General features: G+C 30.1%; 1 protein-coding gene across 1 annotated transcript in view; it reads left to right on the forward strand.

Moving 5' to 3' along the window:
• The first annotated feature begins 518 nt into the window (after positions 1 to 518).
• LOC142327486 (uncharacterized) overlaps positions 519 to 14,680 on the forward strand; it is a 157,637-nt gene continuing 143,475 nt past the window's right edge. The window contains exon 1 of the mRNA XM_075370598.1: positions 519 to 698. The gene's annotated coding sequence lies outside the window, so the exon portion shown is untranslated. The remainder of the gene's footprint in view (positions 699 to 14,680) is intronic.

Consider the following 14,680-nt stretch of genomic DNA (forward strand, 5'->3'; position numbering starts at 1 on the left):
AGTTACCCGGCGTTCCATAGGGCATCGATTCAAATTTATTATACGTAAAGAAAATCTTTCATCAGAATATTAAAAATTGGAAAAAGAAAGATTGGTATGTAATCTCAGTTACCCTTTCTAAAATAAACGTTAAAAATTACGAAAAAAGTTAGAAAGTTGTTTGAAATTTTATCCTGTTTTCATTTATAAAAAGAATGGAATTTAAATACCGAGGTAGGATATGACAACAAATAAAAATAGGAATTTACTTTCTTTCACGGTACAGCACAGTAAGTAATGATATCGTTTCATTTCTAAACGGCAATGCTATCTGGAATGCCGGGTACGATTACGTCGGTAATGGTAGAGTAAGACGGAGATGAAGGGAGCAAGAGAAGTAAATCGTACGAGAAAAAGAGGGGTTCAAGGTGTGCTGAGGAGTGGGGGAAGAAAGAAAGAGACAAAGCGTACGAGCAGGTGAGAGAAAGACAGAGGCGGCGGACTGACTCTCTGACTACATTCCTCGTTCAAACGTGGTCGCAGTGTGCCCAACAGTCCGACTACATCCAGGTAGTTTCCAGTGTTTAAAGCGGCGGCGTCGCTACAGATGTTTTATTTATTTCTGTGTCGTAATTTCAGTGTTATTGTTAAAATTGTGTCGAATATTATGTTATTTGTGTCGAGTCATCGCTGTAACGATCGTATTCAACCTTGCTGAGGTAAATCGTAATTTAAAACTTATTTAACAACTCGATTATTTTGAAATAATATAACCTTACATATTCATACATTTTCTTCGCTTGGACGAGTTAAAAACATGCTGGGACATGCCTGTTTGTAGTGTACATATATTTCCATCTTACTACTTTGCCGTCTTAATTTATTTTATTAAATAATCGTGAAAGGCCTTACGAACTGCACATAAATTTCTATATATTTTGCTTCACGGTTAAGAATTATATTTTAATAATGCAGACGTTTATTTTATTAAAAATAGGTAGTATTTCATAGTTTCAGTAAACAAGAAAAATTCTTGTTTTACTATGCAATCGGCTTACTTATTTAAGGAAATTAATGTATAATTGTTTTAAAAATACACTAATAAATGTTTGCAAGTACCCTAGAATTTTTGTAACAAAGATTGACTGAAACATTCATTAAATTTCAGTTACATCTCTGTGTTTATAATGTATATATATATATATACACACCCACACATTATAAACACAGAAATTTTTACTAGTAATTCAAGGTTAGAATAAAAATAATGATTAATTGAAATTTACTTATTTAGAAACAAGATGTTGAATCCAAATTACAATTTCATAATGATAGATGAATTTTGTAACGTATGAAAAATGCCAAACTCGATCTGAATTCGAACTCGTAAACATCTAAAAGAAAGGTAGAATTATGGAGGTCAGCAATTTAACTATTTTTGTAACAATTTACCCTAGAAATATTAGGATTCGAATTTGGGATTCAAAGAAAAAATATAAAATTTATTACTTCATTAAATAGTTGGAAATGTAATAATACATATGAAAAAATAAAATTCATTAAGCGATTAACTTACATCGCATTTTAATGTATTAAATTATTACTAAATAATGTTTGTATATTATTTTATAGGAATTTAACTAGAACTTCTTAATAAACATGTTACAATGTGGCTACTTTATAATAATTTCCAGGATGTTCTAGTGGGAATTGATTTAATTGTAAATTATGTCGTAAAAAATTATATTACAGAATTTATTTAAATTATTATATCGATTATTTTTATTTTATCTTCATAATTCTCTTGATTGTCAATTTAACATTTAAATTACTACATAATGGGTAAATCTTATGAATTATTTTAATGAAATATTACAAGGTTATTACATAATTTATTTATAAATAAATAGGTTATTCTGACCGGTAAATAATAATTAATAATAATGCATTACGTGTATAATAGAGGAACGGGTACAAATGCTATTCCGTAGATAAAAAAAAAAGTCCCAGCATTTTCCTGGAGGGATCAAGAGAAACCACGGTAAAACTTCAGAACTGCACAAAATATAGAATTAATTATAATATAAAAAATATTAGTTTTTTTATGTATACCAGGTTACAGAGTAACAACAATGTGACATGATGTCAACAGTACTCTGCAGAGATGCCAAGACATATGTGCGCGGTCTGTATATGTAATTAAAGTCTATATTAATTATTTAAAATAAAAACACATGAAATAACATTAGGTAAATACATGAAAATACGAAATATAACAATTCAGAAGGGGTTAATGAAAGCTATTCGAATACATAAGTACACGTTAAACAGAGGTATATAAAAAAAAATTAGGTTTTTTTAATTTTTTTAGATAAGTACTATTTAAACATTTATTGACAGAGTATATTTGTAAAAGAAAATCTTTTAATTGTATGTTAAGTAAATTACTGGAATGATTTATTTTAAAAATAGATCGGTAGTTTATTTAAAATGGCAACCCGAAACATAATAAGACCCTTATCGTAAGTATCCTGTAGAATTACAATATTTGACAGAGATATATTTCTGTTCACTTTTATAAGAGGGATATTTATAAATCTTTAAGAGCAATTGACTTCCTTTTAGCGAAGATTACGTACACAAATATAAACACACGGATATGTTAATATATTTAAAATTCTATATATTAGTCTACATGATTATTTGAAGATATAAATCTGGTATTATAATAATAATAATAATATCCCTCAAAGTAAATTAAATAAAATTTATGCCGACCTCCATCGCTAAGAAGGTACCGTCTCGGCATTTTTTACTGAGGTTCTAGGTTCGAACCCCGATCAGGCACAGCATGTTTTCATATTCTATCAATTTCCACCGGGCCAATGACCGTAGCTGTTGATGATCGCTCTTTCACAATAAAAAAAAAAAATTCTTATTTTTCTATAAAATTTATTTATTTTTAAAAACTTGACTTGAATTGAAATAATCTCGTTAAAAAATCTCTAGTAGATCTAATTCATAAAAATATAACTTAGACCAACCGTAGGAAGATTATATCCTTAACGATGCTGTTAACAGTAGTTGTACAAAGCTTAAGCGTAATCGATTAGTTATTTTGAAGGTAAGATACGGATTCATTAGTCGGTTCCTTTCCCGAGTTTTATTATTATTATTTTTGGGGAGGCTGTTAGCAACAGTGAGTAAAATTTCATGAGTTGTATGAATTAATTAACATCAAAACCGAAATCTTTTTTGTGAACTTGCACTACTTGTCTAATAGTGATTTTTTTTTAAATCTCGTGTCATTCCTTCTTTGAGTTTAAAAGAGGCTGCATTCAAATAAAAGTAAATAAATCGTTTAGTTCTTTCTCCGTAATCGTAAAGATTATTATAAATACATTTCTACATGTATTTTAACTTACCTGTAAAACGCGCGCCTACATATACAATCATACGCACAAATACGCACACTTTACGCCGAATTAAGGTTGAAGAATAGTATAATACAAAATAAATTAAATATCAAAATATAAGAATTTTAATTAGTAGGAATTATTTTCTTTACTAGATGGAAGAGAGGGTTTACGTAATTTAAAACAATACTGATTACATTTTTATTTTCCCGTCTAGATAGCGCTATAACAGAGCTATGGCTCTAGAAGGGAAAGTATTGCAATCGGTCCAATTTGGGAATATGGGGTTTTTATCGGATCTTGACGTTGTGACACCTAAGGAACCCAAAAACCGGATGGAAATTTTCCCGATATTAATGTACATGTGTGTGTGTTCGGTGTCGGCCTCTAAATCACGTTATATCTCCAGAACTACCGGACCGATTTTGACCAAACTTAGTCAGATTATTTCTATGTATGGGGCATAGATGCCATTAAAATTTCAACTTTAAAAGTGAGGGGGTTAGGCTGTAGAGCAAGATCACCCTCAGTATCTCGAGATTTCGCCTAATTAAGGTCATATTTTTCTTAGGCACATTTGTTAACAATTAAATAACAATAACTGAAAAAAAAAAAATGTTTACAAAATCGCAGCTCCACCCCAAAACATGCTATATTGCGGCGTCACAGGTAAGCGGTTCAATTAAATAAATGAATAATATTTAAAGTGTAAAAAAGTAACTCGGTCTGGCCGGATCTCGATCGATCGCCCGGTCGACTCCGTACCTGGTGCGTTAAGCCTCGCGGCTAGCTACACCAGTCTGCCGAACGTACAAGTGAAATTTATTCTATATAAGTTGTGAAATTACATTAGTTTAGTTAGTGCCTACCGTCACCGCCGGTATCGCGAATTAAATACGGTATGCTCGCGCGCTTTAGTTAGAATCATTAAATTAAATAAACGAAAAAATATATTTAAATAGAATTATAGATATTTTATATTTGTGTATGTGTGTTAAAACCGTGCATCAGAAACAATCCACAGTTGTAGAACTTTCCCGGAACGCGGCTTTAGCCGCTGGACGGGAAAGTTATACGACTGTGTTGTCAGCTTTTTTAAAAATAGTTTTAAATTTTAAAAATAGAAAGAATTCGATCGGATTAATGTGTATGTATAATTACAGTTTAATTCCTAGAATTAATATAAAAAATAAACGGAAGTAAAATAACTAAAAACAAAAAAATAAATTATTCAGCAGTTGTTATAAATAAATAAAATTATTGTTTTTAATAAAATAATAGTGTAAGCTATATATATAAAATTATTAAGTTGAACTATCTAAGGAATAAAAGAATCGTGGAGTGATTTACACAAATTGTATTATTTTTGTTATTTAAAAAATACTTAAATCAAAAATTAAAAATAATTTTAAATAATTCATCAATACCTGAACAGATGAACGGATGGTTCTTATTAGAAATCTAATTTTTATACGTATTATATTTAAAATAATAAAAAAAAAATTATTTAAATTTAGAATATATGTAACTGTTAAAGAAAAAAAATCCAAACGGTATTTTCTCTATGAACAGTTTTGTAAATGACATTATTTCACAACAGCATCAGTTAGTTTAAAAAAAATAATAATAATACGTAATAATAAATCAATTATATTTTTTGCCGTAAAATCGAACTGAAAAAGAATAAAATTTTATTTCCAACTATTCTTAAACAAATTATTTTGAATTAATTAATTCTTTTAACGGTTATATGAATTAATACTTAGACTGTTATATGAAGCGTCATTTGTTTTTTTATTTATTTATTTTTAATTTTATTAAGAGAATATTTTATCCTGGAATTTTAAAACATCATTAAGTAGGAAATTATTAAGGAAATTAAATTATTAAAAATAAAGAACGATTTTTTTTTTTTTTTAACGGAAAGTAACAACCTATAAGATAATAATTATATGTACTGGTATTTGAAAACTTAAAGTAACAATTATTTGTTCGATGTCATTCAGTGGTTTGTCTGAGATTTAGAACTGTTATCTCGATAAGGTTTAAAAGGTTTATTATGGTCGGTCACCGTAGGTATTATATTTCAAAATCGTAACACATAGATGCCCGGTTGTTCTACCTGAGATGTCTGAGAGATAGCGTTGAAAATGGTAATCGTACAGTAGCTGATTTCAAAGTCGAGAGTTCGATTCAAATTCTAGTGAAGGCACTTTTATACGGATATGAATACTAGCTCGTGGATATCGGTGTTCTTTGATGGCTTTCTTTCTTTTTCCTGTTTATCCTCCGGTAACTACCGTTCAGATAATACTTATGAATGAGGATGATATGTATGAGTGTAAATGAAGTGTAGTCTTGTACATTCTCAGTTCGACCAATCCTGAGATATGTGGTTAATTGAAATCCTACCGCCAAAGAACACCGATATCCACGATCTAGTATTCAAATCCGTGTAAAAAATAACTGGCTTTACTAGGACTTGAACGCTGGAACTCTCGACTTTCAAATCAGCTGATTTGGGAAGACGCGTTCACCACTAGACCAACCCAGTGGGTTGTTCTTTGATGGCTGGGGTTTAATTAACCACACATCTCAGGAACGGTCGACCTGACACTGTACAAGATAATACTTTATTTACATTCATACATATCATCTTCGTTCATCGTCTGAAGTAAAAACTTACGGGGTTCCGGAGGCTAAACAGAAAAAGAAAAGAAAGAATAGTACAGTAGAGCGGGATAGTGTATCGTAACAGGATATCGTAGGCAGCAAGAAGCCGGTCGCCGGTCTAGCATTCCATCCCCGACTTACGCATAATCCGAGCTTGACGCATAAGTTCAGTATAAATATCACGTAGGACTGAAGCAAAGCTTATGGACAAATATAATTCGTAAATTGAAGAAGTAATTTTTATTTTCCTTCTCATTTTTTGAAGTCGGTTTAAAAATAAATCAGAAAACAAGGTTCTGGATTCCATCCGTTCTTATGACTTCCCTGGCGAATATAGATAGAATAGTTGTCTATATTAAATGGGAAAGTATACTGCTAATTTAAAAAATTGCATATCTGTTTTTTTTTGCAAATCTTAATGTTTTAGGGTCAAACTAGTTTTTCTATATAAAAAAAAAAAACGTGTTGATATGTGCGTACGTATTTACGTGTGTCGCACCATTTTTGGCTCTGTATCTTAGATATATAAAGCCAATATATGTATTTAAGATATGAAACTAATTTATATATGTATAAATTGGTGTATCTACAGATTTTCTTCAAATTTGGCTCAAATATTTCTATATATGGGCTATTCATAATATTACTCTGTTTTTTTTTTTCAAAATTCGTTGATTGGGAGAATGTCGCGAAAAAAGCATTTTCGATTTTCTTCTAGAGAAAACTTTATTAAAGTAAATTTATTACCTACAATGCGTATATAAGTAATAAACATTTTTTTCCAACAAATCAAACTCCACCACTTAAAATTGAATTTTTTTTGTTGTTTTTTCCTCTTTCTCCGTGTAAATATTTTTCAAAGTATTTTTAAATTTATACTTCGTATATATAGCAATTAAGAAATGCCTCCAATTTTTTTTTACATTACAGCCCCAGGAATTAAAATGCAGAAAAGATTTTGAAATTTTCTGATTTTATTTCTCTACTTTAATCTTATTAAGCGGGTATTACATTTAGAGAAAGCATTACTTAAACAAATTCATTAAGTTTAATCTATAAAAATGAATATTTTTAGAAAAAGTTTCTTAAAATTTATTCTGCTTCTCTAGAGCATATATGTTGTGGGTTTTGCTTTAACTCTGTTAATATTTATTATTAAAAAAAAATTGATATATTTTAAAATAACTTTCGCACCTGTATTCCGAACCCAAAATGAGAAGCAATTTTTTCATTACTTTCATAAAAGTTATACTTCTTTTATTTTTTCAATATTTAATAAAATCTTTTTAAATTTTTTTTGTTTTTTATACAAATAATTTTTTCCTAAATTTTCCCCAAAGAGGAAGGAAGCCACTATTTTTTGTGAGATTATCCACATTATATATATATATATATATATATATATATATATATATATATATATATATATATATTGTTACCACATATGTCTAATTTAATATCGGCGGGCGATAACGGTAGCAACGATGTGAGGGGCGAACAGTAAACGGACGCGCGCGTGCAAGCATCACTCCCATCGCACCGATGAGCGCGCAGTTCTCCCATCATAGCGGCGCTGCAGCCTCACCACGCTCAGGCTCCAATAGAAGAGCATGTACGAGAGTGAATTAGAATTCATCGTCGACCATCACCTGAAGAAGTCTCCTGGCCGGCTCAACGTGGAACCTCCCGGCGGATGCCAACATCCCCGCCGAAGCAGCAGCGGCTCCCTCGGCCCGCCGAGGGAACCCGAGACGCGGACGCTACATTTCCGTTCCAGCTCGCTGGGCTCAACAGCAAGAGCGGGATCGCTCGGGGAGAACCGCCTCGCCGCGCCGGCGAAAGACGTCCGACGCCGACCCGACACTGCGGGGCTCTGAGGGCCACCACTGCCACACTGTAGCGGGGACCTAACTCCGGCTGAGGGAAAGCCAGCTCGGCTTCAATGGACGAGCCGCAACTCCCCGACTTCGCCGGAGACCGCTTTCGGAAACAACAGCTCTTCTCGGAACTAAAGTTAAAAAACGGCTCTTTTCGGGCCACCGCAAGGTTATGAATTACGTGCCGTCGAAGCCATTCGGCAACAATACATATATAAAATGAAACCGAATCTTAAAATTAATTAAAATGTAGTATCTAACTATAATATTTTTATATTTCTTTCTTAATTTTCGACTTTTAAATTCAGTATTAAATTTAATGATACTAAGTACTTATTTCTAATTTAGCGCCGTATTCAAAAAGTTAAGATTTAAAGAAAATTCTGTCATTTTAATTTTTAAGTCAGTTTCATTTATATATATATATATATTTTTTTTTAATTTTGAGAATTTTCTTTACATAGAACGTTTTTTTTTACTAATCAAAAATGCCAACAACTGGAACAGATAGTTGCCTGAGAAATAAAATCTTACGTACGCAGATTTTTTTTTTGAATCTAAAATAAACATTTTACACAAAATACTTAATTTTTACTTTCCCACCTATTAAACAGATAATATAGAGGAAATCATTGTTATCGCATTAAAAAATATGAACCATAGAATATGGTTCATATTCTATGAACTTACTTAGGGGAATGTGTAACGTCGAAATACGGCGATAAAAACCAGTTACAAAATATATGCGCACGCGCGTGTGTGTTCATGTTATCCTCAAAAATCTTTCAACAGTAAAATATAAAAATCAACCAACAGGTACTGCATTGAAACAGTATATTTTTCGGTATAAGACCATCGAATTCCAAACATCCAGAGGGAACAAATCAAATATTTTGAACGGTAACGGTATGGTGGTAGGATAATTCAACCCCCTACACTTAACCGAAATTTTAAAGGGCATTAAAAATAAAATATTTTAACGTAAAACCTAGGGCTACGACAACCTTATAAATATTTTTAAAAGGTAGTATCAAAAGTGTTAGACAGTACTTCTTTAAATTAAATTACTAAATAATTGAAATTTTGAATTGATCCTTCTGGAATCTCCCTGGCTGCTTGGAATGAGATGGTATCCGACCGATAAGTGAGATCTTTTTTAGGTGGGAACGTTTAAAAAATTTTATTTTTTATGTTTAACTATTGAACATTTATTTATTCGTAACAGTTGCCATACTTCATGAACATTTTATTTATATATATATATATGTATGTGTGTTTGTGTTTTCTAATTCGATTAGTGTCTCAGGAAAGAGTTGATATAAAAACTTAAAATTGATACGATCATTCCTATACAAGGGTTAATGCCATTAAATTTTGTTAAAATCAGTCTACGGTACGTGTTAGTGTGGCGGTAGGGAATGTCATACCTGGATAAATGTTAGGGTAAACGTTTTTCTTATTTATTTATTGTTTTTATGATACAATTAAGTGAAATGTTTTTTCTTAAAAAAAAAAAAAACATCTGTTTTCCTTTAGCATTTTTTAAGATTTAAAATAAATGTTGGAAAAATTATGCAACTCGTTGCCGCCTTTTAATATATTTATTATATTAATATTTAATAATATGGACATATTTTTACATCGAGTTTTAGTGTAAGATTTCTTGCCGAGTTCGGTCACTGGAAATCAGTGTACATAATTTATTTCAACTTTTTATAAGATTTATGAATTTCGGGTAAGTTAATAAAAGGTAATAAAAATAGTTAAAAATTCAATTTACAAAAATGAAATTCAGATCGTCTAGAAGTTGAATGAACTGTTTATTTAAATATATATGAGGTGACTTATTTTAAGTATTTTTTTTTTTTATAGATTTGCATAAAGCATTATTTTATTTTATTAAATAATAAAATAAAAAAAAATATTATACATAATATATAGCGATTAAGTAATATTTAATAATATTATTGTTTATAATTAACTAGTTAATTAATAACTGTCCGATGTAATTACCATTAGTATAACCAAAAGCTTTCGTTACTTAACGTTCGTTTTCTCCGAACACTGTACTTTCCTTCACTCTTCGCCGTTCTTCTTCTCCCACCTTTTTTATGAAATTCGTTTCGATCTTCGTGATACCTTCCTCGTTACGTTATTCCGTATAACATCCGTACATCTGTTCGTAATCTTGATTAAAATATTTTCGTTGTTTAAAATTATGAATCGATTAATTAATTCGCTTTTGAAGCTTGCACGTGGAATTTTGTAGCGCATGAAAAATGTTATGTTTGACCAGGACTCGAACCCGGGACCTTCGAATGAAAGGCCGAGACATTACCGCTGTGCCGCATTTATTTCTTTTTTATTTTATCTGACTCAATTTTATTTTATTTTTATTATTATTTTGCTGATAAATAATGAATTCAAGTCGTCCTTGTTTTTACGGTAAACCTAAATTAGCAACATATTTAGTAACATGTTTGAATGTTTTTATAAAAGTTATACTTTATTATATTACTTTTGTTATGCGTAGAGTTAAAAAAACCAAACGGTCATTAATATACAAATTAATCACTTGCTATTCATGAACGCTGAAAATATTATCTGAAAGTACCACGAACAGTGTAATTTTATAAACGTATGGAAAAAAGGTTTACTAGTTCTTTAAAACGTAAAAAAGATTTTTTCTGTGTAATTTTTTACTTCCTTGTACAAAGTAAAGGAAGTACTGTCATCGCGAAACATTTCGGTTTTCAGATTTCAACGGAAATATCCATTTTGACCATCTCTGAATTCATTTTGACTAGTTCGGCATGACTTCTGTACGTACGTACGTATGTTTGTATATGTGTATGTATGTGCGTATGCATCTCGCATAATTCATAAATGAATAGCCGTAGGATGTTGGAATTTTGGATTTAGCACTGTTGTAACATCTAGGTGTGCAGCTCCCTTTTTGATTACAATCGAAATTAAAATAAAATTTTAATTACTGAAATATTTGGATCTTAAAGTGAAGGCACATCGGCTCGAATCAGAATTCATTTCCTTTTGTTTTTTTAACTGTTATTATTTATTTTTTTAACTTTTCTTTCTTTAATGATCGTAAAAACTTACAGTAAAAAATATTCAATAATAACAATAAAAAAATAAAAAAAACAATGAAAAGTAATTTGAAGTTATTAGTGAAATAAAATTTTATGTACTTTAAAAAATGTGTATATCTAATAGATTTGGGGAAACATCTGATTCCTTAATATTAAATGAAAATTATAATTTAGAATCTGTTAATTTGAAATATCAATTCGTTTTCAGCTGTTTGCGGTTGTGTTTAAAAATTAATTTAAGACGAGTGCTTCTTTGACCACTTGCACTAAGGGAAATTAATGAAGTATTTTCTCATTTCACAAGATCTGAACCCAGAAGGGATTGGTAAATTAGTTTTAACGATCTGAAGAGTTGTTTGAGCGGAACAAAGATCCTTGAATGGACTGATCGGTTAAAAATATTAGAATTTTTGCGTACTATGAACAACTGAAAGTTAGGCCAACAGCATGAAAGTTAATTATGACAATATTCGCAGTATGTAAGATCAGTTTTTATTTATTTCACGCCTAAAGGTGAAACCATGAAAAGTGAAAACTACTGTGTCACTTAAGGTAAAAAACAAGTCCGAAAGGTGTGTAAATTTTCAGAAGGTTTAATTTTGTTTCACGGTAACGATTGTCCTCACATACCCATAATAACAAATTTTTGCCTTCAAGATTTCAGTTTTGAACTGCTGGATTATCGTAAGTGCATAGAAGGAGAGAGGATTATACTGAAAAATAAGCATAATTTTGTGCTAAAGTGGAAATACGAGTATATATATATATATATATTTAATTTTCTTGTGAACGCGATAACTACCGTAATTTTGCGCCAATCATTTTCAAATTGATACATAAAATATAACGACCCAAAATCTCGGTCGAGTTCGTTAATGGGCAAAATCGGACCGTGGGAGTGATAATGAGGGGATTGCTTTTTCCAAAAAACAATCATATCTCCCTTAATAGACACAGTATCGAATCGGTTTAAAGTGGTTGTTAGTCCTTTAAACCTAACCTAAAACTTTTGTCTGAAAAAAGTTTTTATATGACCAAAATGTTGCTTGTCGTTTGCTAAACATGTGAAACTTTATTTCACATGCAGCTATTGTCGTATTGAGTAAATTTGAAGTTTTTCTTAACTTTAAAAAGGAAATCTTTTTTATCGCCTATTTAGTACCGGTGAAATCTACCTCCGCCTTTCGGCGCCGAAAGGGATTTTATTTTTAACTCTGAACTAAATGAGTCAAAATGTGATGCATTTTGCTATCAAATAAGACCTTAACCGAATCTGTAAGTTATCTAAATAAGTTTTTATACGCTTTTAAATTTGTGAAGTCTTTTTGAATCACCAGATATAATTCGTAGTGGGTATGATAGGACGACAGTTAATTGCGCAATGTTATTACGCTACGGAAACTATGAAGTTCAATTGTACAAGGGTGTTTTTGGTCACTTGGAACAACAATAATGTCAGATTGGTGGAAATCGTATTCCAACGTCGCTCGAATTCTTGGAGGAATTTATATTTACGACTGCCAATTATAGTGAAAATTTTGTGTATCTTGTTCCCGGAGCTCATACATAAACAGTAGACCAGATACGTAGTTTTGATTGATCTCTACGCAGTTTTTTCGACGAGGTACTGGAAGACACTCACGCTTTCTGGCCACCGAAGTAATAAATAACATGCACAATTTGTTACGTTTCAGCTAGATTAGGTTAGGTTAGATTAGGGTAGGATGGTTTTTTGTTATTTTTTTTTATAAATGGGAGCATCTCTACTGTAGAAGATTAAAAAATAACAAAAACATTTTTTATTAATAATTTTTATTTGAACATTTTATTTTTAATTTAACAAAAAATTCCAGTTTTTCTTATTTAAGTGTTTGTTAACACTTAAATTTAAGTAAAATATTTCGGATTTATTGATTGTAGGCTATGTTTTTATAAGTCAAATATTAACTTTTTTGTTACATTCAGAACAAAGAAAGAATACTTATTTAAAAAAATAAACTGTAAACTTATTATTGAAAGTATAATATTCTGGATTTAAATTTTTGTTTTGTAACATGCAGTCGGAGAGTATAATGCTAAAGAAATATTTCATCACAAGAGACAGGTCTCCACTAAATATTTTAGGTTGTGACAGTCAAATTATAATTAAATGATTAAATATATGTTTCAAATTTTGTTAAGATCGATTCAGTCGTTCTTATTAATGTTAATAACAGACAGAAAAATTTATATCGAGGAAGTTTGATTAGTTTCAGTTTTCATGAAATATAAAATGATTAAAAAAAATTAAAAAACTAGAAGCGTGTTCTGCGCAATTTAAAGAAAAAAATAAATACATTTTTTAAGCTGTTTCCAGATTATGGGTCAGAAATAATATTGTATGTCAGCGTGATTGATATAGTGACGCCGCGAGCATCATTCATCGAGAGTAACAACCGTTTTCCCCTTCATGTTACTTGTAATAATCACGTAATATTTCTACCGATGAGTTTAAAGATTAATAACTAGCTTTAAAACAACGGTAATAATCGAGAGCTACCTTATTTTATCCTATAACTATTTTCTATTAACCTAAATTATTTTATTTGATTTATTAAATTTTGCTTTAAAAATGTTCTCTTTTAAACGTTATGTGAGTTTAATTCATGTGAAATGCGTAAAAAATTCTAAAATTATTCCTTAGTAGTTGCATATCTTTTCCTGTTCTATAAAAAATATTGAACCGATTCTTTGCCTGTTTTTAATCATATAACAGGATATATAATATAAGAATATATATAATATAAGAATAGATGTTTTTAAAAATTAAAAAAACTTGTAAGTTCGATTTAAAAAAATTAAAAACAACTTTAATTAAGATTTGGGTGAATTGATATTAGTAAATAAAAGTATATTAAAACATTTTAATCGGTTATAACGATGCCCAGTAACTCATTAAGATAATTACTAACTGGTAAATTTTCTTACGAGTATCATTCTAGAAGAACTATTCACATCAACGTTATAACGCGATTGTTACAAATTTTTATCGACTTTTCGAAGAAAAGTACAGTATTAATTTCAGTTGCCTGGTGTGAGTGGGATGGAATTGAGGGGTGTAAATGAACTTTTTATACGTTTTGAAGTATGAAGAATACGAAAATACCATTCACTTAAATAGCGGTTTCCTTATATACATTTGTATATATATTTATTTACAGCCCATATTCACACACACAAGCTTAAAACTTCTGAGGTGAATTAGTTATAAGTATCTGCTCTCGTAGAAAAAAATTGATGCTTATTTTTCACTTCTATTAAATTTTGTTTCCCTGTCAAAATACTTTATTGCCATCTTTATCTTTCATTATCGAATTTATTTTCTGTTGGTTTTTTCTTATTTATTTTTCAAGAATTAGGGTCTTATCGTTTATACGATCCTTTCTTCAACTTCACGCATTTTTCGACCGATCGATTTCATTTCATTTTATCTTATATTTTTTATGTTTTAATACAGCTGTAATTAAATTTTATATTCTAAGAAATATTCTGTCCATCTGTGTTTTATTTTTATACAGAAGTACAAGGAGCAAGATTTTTCAAAATTCTGTTGGACATTACAGTTTTATAGCCACCGGAATAATTACTA

The sequence above is a fragment of the Lycorma delicatula genome, chromosome 7 (assembly GCF_047948215.1).
Source record: "Lycorma delicatula isolate Av1 chromosome 7, ASM4794821v1, whole genome shotgun sequence".
Classification (NCBI taxonomy): domain Eukaryota; kingdom Metazoa; phylum Arthropoda; class Insecta; order Hemiptera; family Fulgoridae; genus Lycorma; species Lycorma delicatula.